Raw genomic sequence first — 8,611 nt, 5'->3', positions numbered from 1 at the left:
TTATTAAATACCTACTACTTGCCTGGCCTGATGCTTATCAAAAGCAGATTTCCAAAATGCCTTTAATACTTGACAAGATGAAAATAAGACAGAAAGCAAGCAGAAAAAGAAGGGAGGGGGAGGGAGGAAAGAGGGAGGAAGAGCATATTTCTAGTTGCTTGCAACACTTTGGAAACTTGGATTGAAAACTAAAGTTCAAAATTTGGTTTCTTTCTTTCTCTCTGTCCGATTTAAGGACTGAACCCAGGGTTTCTGGCTTTCCTTGTTTTGTTTTAGAAAACTTGAAATTTGATGCTTTCTAAGTATTTATTTATATCTTACATTGAAAATGAGTAAAAATATAATGAGAATAAAGTAATGTGGACAGTTCATGATCAATAGTTGGATTTGTTTTGTTTTGGTATTGGGGATTAAACCCAGGGGCACTTTACCACTGAGCCACATCTCCAGCCCTTTTTAGTATTTTATTCAGAGACAGGATATCTATAAGTTGCATAGGGCCTGGTTAAATTGCAAAGGCTGGCTTTGAACTCTTGACCATCCTGCCTCAGCCTCTTGAGCCTCAAGGATTATAAGCATGCACTATTATTACATCTGACGGAGTAGCTGGTGGCTTCTTCTTCTTCTAATATTTTTAGTTGTAGATGGACACATACTTTTATTTTGTTTATTTAGTTTTTTTTTTTTTAATGTGGTGTTGTGGATTGCCCAGGACCTCACATATGCTAGGCAAGGGCTTTACCACTGAGCCACCAACCCCAGCCCAGTAGCTGGCTTCTTAATGGAAGTATTTTTCCTGTTCTGTTAAAGTCTGTTTTTTGTTCCAAAGTTTGACTTTTTTGTACAAAAGCAAACAAACCAGAAACTGAAAACACAGTATGCTGTTGTACCCAAACTTAATTTATTTAACTTTCATTAATTAAAATTTGTAAATTTGCTGTACATAATGAGTTCATCTCCGTAACTAATGAGAAGGGTGGATGGACCCTGGCAAAGTCAAGATGCGAGAGTTTTGTGCGTGCACAAGCACACACAGGGGTGCCTGTGACTGTCATGGTGTGGGTGTGAGTATGTGATGTGTATGAGGTTTAATTAGGGGATGAAGGCGTGGCATGGGGGGGAGCCCTATTGGTAAGCAATGTTGTTGGTACCCTACTCAGGGATGACCTGGGAAGAGGAAGGACCTGCACAGGTTGTCATGAGGTGGCCCCTGGGCTGTCCAGTGAAGTGTCTTGTTATCTGAAGGAAATGTGTACTTTTTGAGGTGAGATCCATTCTGTGCCCTGAACCGAATGATTTTTCGTTTTTTGTTCTGATAACAAGCTGGTGGTAAGCTTCACTGAACTGAGAAATTGTAAACTCTTAGAAAAGGCTGTCTAAAGATAACAATTCAATGTTTCTTGGTAATGTATTCTGGATGAATCTGATAATTTAAAGCCCACTTCACCAAAATGGGAGTGGTGCTTGCGTCCTCTTTATCTTCAATTATGTCTAATCTGTTTCTAATTCAAACACGGTGCTGCTGTTGTCAGATCAAATATAGATTTTAAATGTTTTATGCTTCTCCACTGGGAAGGTTTAAAATGTACGCAGGCTGTCTGTCAGGACTGTGCCGGTTGAATCTAATAAAGTTTTAGATAAATTTAAAGGAAATAAAAGAGTACTTAAAAATGAAATGATTCATGGTTCATGAGATGGAACATGTTTAATGAATGGCAGTTTGGGAAAAGTTATGGTAGAGTCTCTATGGATCACCTGCTTCACCTCTACCGAGCTCTCCTTGAATAAATACATTGTGTCTTTCAGCTTTCAGGCAGGAGTTCAGAAACCAATTTAAAAATCAAGTCATCGCTGGGTTTGATGCAAACAGGGCTTCCTAAGCATAAGGGCACAGGGACTGTAATCCAAGGTTCTTCATTCCACATGAGGACACCTCCATCACTGAGAACAGATTGGAAAACATAGTTGCAGTTTTCAATCACCGAATAGGAATGCAGTTGTTACTGTTAATAGAATTCTTTTTTTTCCTGCTGATTTATGTAGATGCACTCTATAGAATAGCAAAGTGGAAACATGTTTGGAGATGATATTGGCATCCTTAGACCTGAGACCTGAGGTGTCAGTGCCAAGGTTATGTTTGTAGAAGTACTACCCTGGTAACATTTTTTTAAAGATCTCTTCCTGGATTTATAAATTTAGGGAGAGCAGGAAGAAATGTTTCATCAGAGCTCAGGTTTCATGCCTCTGTCTCATGGTATTGCCATTTGCCAGTCAGGAGTGTTTAACTGGGGCTTAAGGGCGCAGGCGCTGGTGCAGTTTGTCACCACATAGATTTTACTTGGGCTTGCTTCTAATCCTTTTTGGACTGCCAGCAGGTATATGTCTTGCTGCACTGGGTCTTTCCTGGTTTGGTTTTGGAAGGATTGTTCGGGAGTATCTTTTAAATATTAATTAAAATTTGTGCTTAAAAAGAAAAAGCTTTGAAGTTTTAAAGCCATAATCCTTTTAGGTCCCCATCCTCTCTCTCTCTCCACCAAGTTTATTTTAAGAGCAACAATATTTTTATCTGGGGTAAGACCTTAGCATGATAAAGAATGGTAGGACTAAGCTGATTCCTAGGAAGAAAATAAAATCAAATTACTGATCTCTTAGCTCTTTGGTTTGACCCATTTACGAAAGTAACATTAAAAATCTGAGAAAAAGGCATTTCCTTCATGGATGACCCCCCTTGAATCTTTCTTTTCTGTGCAGTCTTAAGGTCAAATTCCTCTAAAGGAGCAATATATATATTTTTTTCTCAGCCAGACTCTATAGGGATGAAAGAAAATTCTTCGCATTTATTTGTAGTGGCTTTTCTGTTTAGTTGCTTTCAGACTGGTTTGTGTTTTCTATTCATCTCAAGATGTGTGTAGACTGTGCTGCCGGGAAGCAATTCCATGTTCTTTTATTATTATTATTGCCACTATTATTATTGTTGTTGTTATTATTTTGTGTTGCTGGGGATCAAACTGGGGATCTCATACTGAGTAGGTGTGAGCTGACCAGCCCCATTTCCATTTGTTTTTCTCACTGGGTAGGTTTTCCCACTGGGTATCCCTTGGAGCTTTGTACCTGGGGTAACCACCGACATTCCAAATAGAGAAAATGAGGATGCAGCTGTGAGGCCAGGGTACTGTCCTTCATGTACTTGGACTGGGTCAGAGGGGCCTTTGGAGGCAAGAAATGCCATCTGTGCTTCTACATGAGCTGAGGTTATGCTAGTTTTTAACAACTCATCTCTGAACTTCTTTCTCAGTTTTGACCCCAGTGCGGTTTCTGTCTGTATACAATGCAAGAAAGTGAATCAGGCTTATTTCTTTAAAGGTCAGTCCTAGCCCTTCTAATTAGCTAGTGTGGATCATCTTGATTTCTGTTGTTTTTTTTTTTTTTTTTTTTGAAGTCCTTTTGGTACCACATAGTCCTTATTGAAAGGAAGGAAGGAAGGAAGGAAGGAAGGAAGGAAGGAAGGAAGGAAGGAAGGAAAATGAACTGATTAAAATCTCGTCCTCTAATTCAGAGGTTTTTAGTTTTGTATGTGGCTGAAGACTTTATGAACCTAATATAACTATAGGGATGTAGGACAAAGGGGTAAAATAGTATAGTTTTAGTATTTTTCAAGCCTGTTGAAAGAGAAAGAAAGAAAGAAAGAAAGAAAGAAAGAAAAGAAAGAAGGGAAGGAAGGAAGGAAGGAAGGAAGGAAGGAAGGAAGGAAGGAAGGAAGGAAGAAAGAAAAAGGTACACCACAGGGTGTCTGGTCTACTCAGGATCCACTTCTGTTACACTCTTTGTCCCCAGAAGGAGAAGGGAATGAGGCGGCAAGTACCAGAATGTCATAAAAATCAAGGGCAAGAGGAGTGAGCTGCGTACAAAAAAACATTGCCCAGATGTCAGAAAATGTCACCCTGGCATCCGTAGTCAAAGGGATGTGTTCAGGGAATTGTCAGGCTTCTGACATTAATTGATGCCCCCAAGCCAAACAAGGAGGAAATATATATTACACTGAGGAGTTTTTTTTTTTTTTCTTTTGGACAAAGTACATTATGCACTGATAAGCCATTTACGCTTTCCCAGACAAGAGTTAATTCAGGGATGGAGGATGGCTGCTTTAGAAATTTAATGAAATGACACTCAAAAGTGAAAACATTGCTCCTTCATGGAGAAAAGGCAAAATGGGTGGGAAAGGCTAAATTGGTGAGAAGACTGAGAGTAGGAGGAAGAATTAGCAGGCTGGATGAAAAAATTAATTGTTCTAATATTTTCCCATTAAAGGCCAGTAGAAGAAATACACATAGACATGCACACACACACATTGCAAAAGGATGATGAGTTATGTTATTTGTACAAGGAGAGAACACGATTTTCTGAATATTAAAAGGATCCTAGATGTCTTAGTCTATTCTCTGTTGCTATAACAGAATGCCACAGACTAGTTAATTTTCAAGGAAAATAAGTTTATTTCTCATAGTTCTAGAAGCTGGAAATCTAATATCAAAGTGCTGGCATTTGGCAAAGGCCTTCTTCTGGTGTCACCCCATGGCAGAAAGTGAGACGGTAAGGGAGAGAGAGTGAGTGAGAGTGATGAACTTGCTTTTGTAACTAAGCCACTCTGTTGTTAATGAAACCAGTCCCACCATAGCGGCAGAGCCCTCATGATCTGTCACCCCTTAAAGGTCCTATCTCTTAGCTTTGTTGCATGGAGGATTAAGTTTCCAACTTTAGGGGACACCTTTATTTTATATTTATTTATTTAAGGTGCGGGGGATTGAACCCAGGGCCTTGTGCATGCGAGGCAAGCACTCTACCAACTGAGCTATATCCCAAGCCATGGGGGACACCTTTAAATCATACCACTAGACTACAAGACAACAACCATCTATCTATTTATCTATCTATCTCTCTATCTCTATCTATCTCTCTATCTATCTATTTGGTACTGTGGATTGAACTCAGGGGCACCTATCTACTGAGCGACATCCCCAGCCCTTTTTTGTATTTTTTATTTAGACAGGGTCTAGTTGAGTTGCTTAGGGCCTCCTTAAGTTGCTGAGCCTGGCTTTGAACTTGAGATCTTCCTGAGCCGCTGGGCTTACAAGTGTGTGCCAAGGCGCCCAGCCAATATCTATATTCTTTTGGTGAAAAGATATTTCAGAATGTTAGAGAAGAAGCATTAGGGACAAAAGAGCTGAATTCCCAGTTGTCTGATGATTACACAGCAGACCAGAGAGTTACATGCAAAGAGGAAATTGGGATTCAATGTTAGCTTCTCTTGTGGTGTCTCTCTAGGGGTCGCCCTTCTCTGACCTTTTGTTTCCAGGAAAAGAATCTGGCTAGTCCTTGACTTAGTAGTTACCCTCTGGAAATCTGATATGAAGCTAGGATCATACTGGAATCTGTCACTGACATAGAAAAAGTTTGTGATGTAAGCTTTCTCTTTAAAGAATTGCCAGTCAAGGTAGAATGCCAAATGGATACACACAAAATAAATACAGATTATAGAAAAGGACTAGAAGCCTCCCAGCTTATACCCCACCCTTTACCAGGCCTTATGTCTGGGGTTAATTTGCTCGAAAATTTCACAATCTCTTAGTGGTGCCTGAGACCAGTTAGCCAGCATTGCTGTCTAGACAGAGCTACTGTGCACCAGGATCAGGACTTGAATGTGCTGCTGTTTCTCTCTGACCTTCCAATGCTTCAGGGGGGTTGACCAGATGCCCAGAGGAACTCTGCCTGGTGCTTTATGGGTTCTGTGGCAGAATTCAGGTTCCAGGAAGGCATCCTGGCAAGCAGGTCACTCTTGTTGGTCAGTGCAATTGCTCTACCATTGGGTCATAAGAGACTGGGCTGCCAGAATGGTACCAACAAGTTGATTTGGAGTGATCTCACACTGAGTGAGGATGACTTGGACTTTGGGTTACTAACGGTTCATTGCTGATTCTTTAGACTTATATTTTGGCTTTAACTGTGGTGTTATTTCTGGCCTGCGGGTGGCAGGGTAATGGCAAGCATTCTTTACCCTATGTGACCCCCACTCTTGGCACTCCTTCACAGGTTCTGTGCCACATGTCAAGCAGTCCCGGGGTGGCTATGCTTATCTCCAAGGTTGTATAAAACTCTTACTCCCTAAAACCAGTGGGCCCTTCCAACAGATGTGGTCTCTTGCCTCAGAGGGATGTGGTGATGTTCTGTTTTCCCTGGTCCATCCTAAGCCATGCTGACCAATGGATGGACATGCCCTAGAGGTCAGTTCTTCTTGCCCCCTGCTAGTAGCCAACTGAAGGTAAGGATTCCATTAACATTGGAAAAGGTAACATTTCAGGGATGGAGTATTTGGCCTAAAGAGTTCAAGAGAAGACAAGGGCTGGAAGATATAATGTTCTACCTTCATGCCATAAAATTCCCAATATAATACGAGCAGAAAATGTATGATGGTTTTCAATTCCTACAGTCTCTGGTCACTGTCAATGAAGCACAGTGACAACTTTTAAGAGAGTCATTGGAAACCAGTGTCCATGGGATCCATGGCAGATGATGTCATGTCATGCATTTTCTAATGGCTGTAAGCAGAATGTAAAATGTGGTTCCAGGGGGCTGCAGATCACAAACTAGCTCTGAAGAGCCTTGCATTGTGAGCCAAATGCTGCTGCTGCCTTTCTTCGTGCATGAGAGATACAAAATCCACTAGGAATGGTGCAGTTGACAGCAAGAGCACAGAGATGGCACCTAACAATTATCATGTATCTTCCTATAACCAATATACGAGAACCTCTTCTCTATCATTCTAAATCTTCACCTTGCTTCATAATAGTTTATATTTTTTAGTCAAAATGAAAAAATAAAGTTGCTGGGGGGGGCTCAAACCCCCTAGAAGTGGTCCTAGCAGAATCTCATTTAATGAATAACTAGTGTTCTGTTTTTCATTGACTCATCAGCATTAATCATTAAAATTTTTTAATTCTCACTTGTGACATAGTTAAAGCCCATAAAATATACACGATAAACTAATACATGAATCCTAATGTTTTACTAAGATTTGTTTCAGATTTCTTTCTTTTTAAAAATAAATAAGTTCAACATTATAGATAGAGAGAAAATGTACTTTTGGTGCATCCTCTTCCTTCCCATGGCAGAGAAGGCCTGTCTCCCCCAGTGCTGATGGTTTGAGATGCTCAGAAGGTGATCCTGAGTCAGAGATCTGAGTGTAAGTATTTTATGTGAGAACTGATCCTGAAAGCACCTGTAGGCAGTAGAGAAATAGGTCTGGGAGGGAAAGTGAGAGTGTGGTGATGAGTAGGTTATTTGTGTGGGCGATTGGGGCTCAATCTACAAGAGACTTTATGAAACTATGCAGATGTGACTCTGAATTGTGACCTGCCAGATGCTTTCTGTTGTTTGGTTTTAAGCTCATTGGCAGTTCAGGCCTGGCTTGTTAGGAGGCTGAGTACTCCCCTGCAGCCTTAAGGCAGAGTGAAAGGCATCTAAAATGATGAGCTGGTGCACAGGAAGAGGGGATTCAAAGGGGATGTAGGTCAGGCCTGACAGCATTAGCTGTGGCCAGTGTTGTTCCACCTGCTCGGAGCTTCACACATTTGTGTGTATGTGTGTATAAATTATAAATATGCATAAACATTGTGTTTTTTCTTGCACAGGTTATACTACGTCCTGTGGGTTTTTAAGTTGTTTTATTTTTGTTTTTGTTTTTGGTACTGGGGACTGAACCCAAGGAGCTTTACCACTGAGCTACACCGAGTTAGTCCTTTTTACATTTCATCTTGAGGCAGTATCTTGCTAAGTTGCTTAGGGTCTTGCTACATTCTGAGGCTGTTTTTTTTTTTTTTTTTTTTTTTTTTGTACTGGGGATTGAACTCAGGAGCACTCAACCACTAACCCCCATCCCCATCTCTTTTTTTTGTATTTTATTTAGAGACAGGGTCTCACTGAGTTGCATAGGGCCTTGCTAAATTGCTGAAGCTGGCTTTGAATTCAAGATCCTCCTGTCTTGGCCTCCTGGGTTGCTGGGATTAGAGGCATATGTTACCATATCAGCTCCAATTCCAGGGTCTTGTATATAGTAGGCAATCCAAATTTTTATTTTAGTGTTGTCAAATCTAATACTGTTCTTTGTGGATTGTGCTTTGACTTTACATTTTAAAAAAAATCTTTTCTTTCCTGATATCACAAATGCATCCAATATTTGTACCTAAATGTTTTGTTTCTCACCTGTGTACCTTTAGCCTCTGTGAGATGAGGTAGGAATTTGAGTTTCTGGCTTATAGTCCCAGAATCATTTACAGGATGGTCTATTCTGTTCCTACTGACTTGTAGTGCAGCTTTGAACTTGGACCAGGTTTTTTTTTTTTGCATGTGGGTCTGTTTTTAGATGTGTTTTCTTTGATGGGTCTACTCTTATCATTTACAATTTTCTTGGGTATTCTTTGTTCTTTCTTAGCTAAATTTCAAGTTCACCTTGTCAAGTTATGTGAAATGCTCTTTTAGAATTTTGATTAGAGTACATTGGATTTATAGAATTGTCTGGGGAGAATTATCATTTTTATATAGCAAGTCTTTCTTGTGA

Source organism: Ictidomys tridecemlineatus, chromosome 7 (assembly GCF_052094955.1).
Source record: "Ictidomys tridecemlineatus isolate mIctTri1 chromosome 7, mIctTri1.hap1, whole genome shotgun sequence".
NCBI lineage: Eukaryota > Metazoa > Chordata > Mammalia > Rodentia > Sciuridae > Ictidomys > Ictidomys tridecemlineatus.
Note: the sequence above shows the minus strand (reverse complement) of the source record.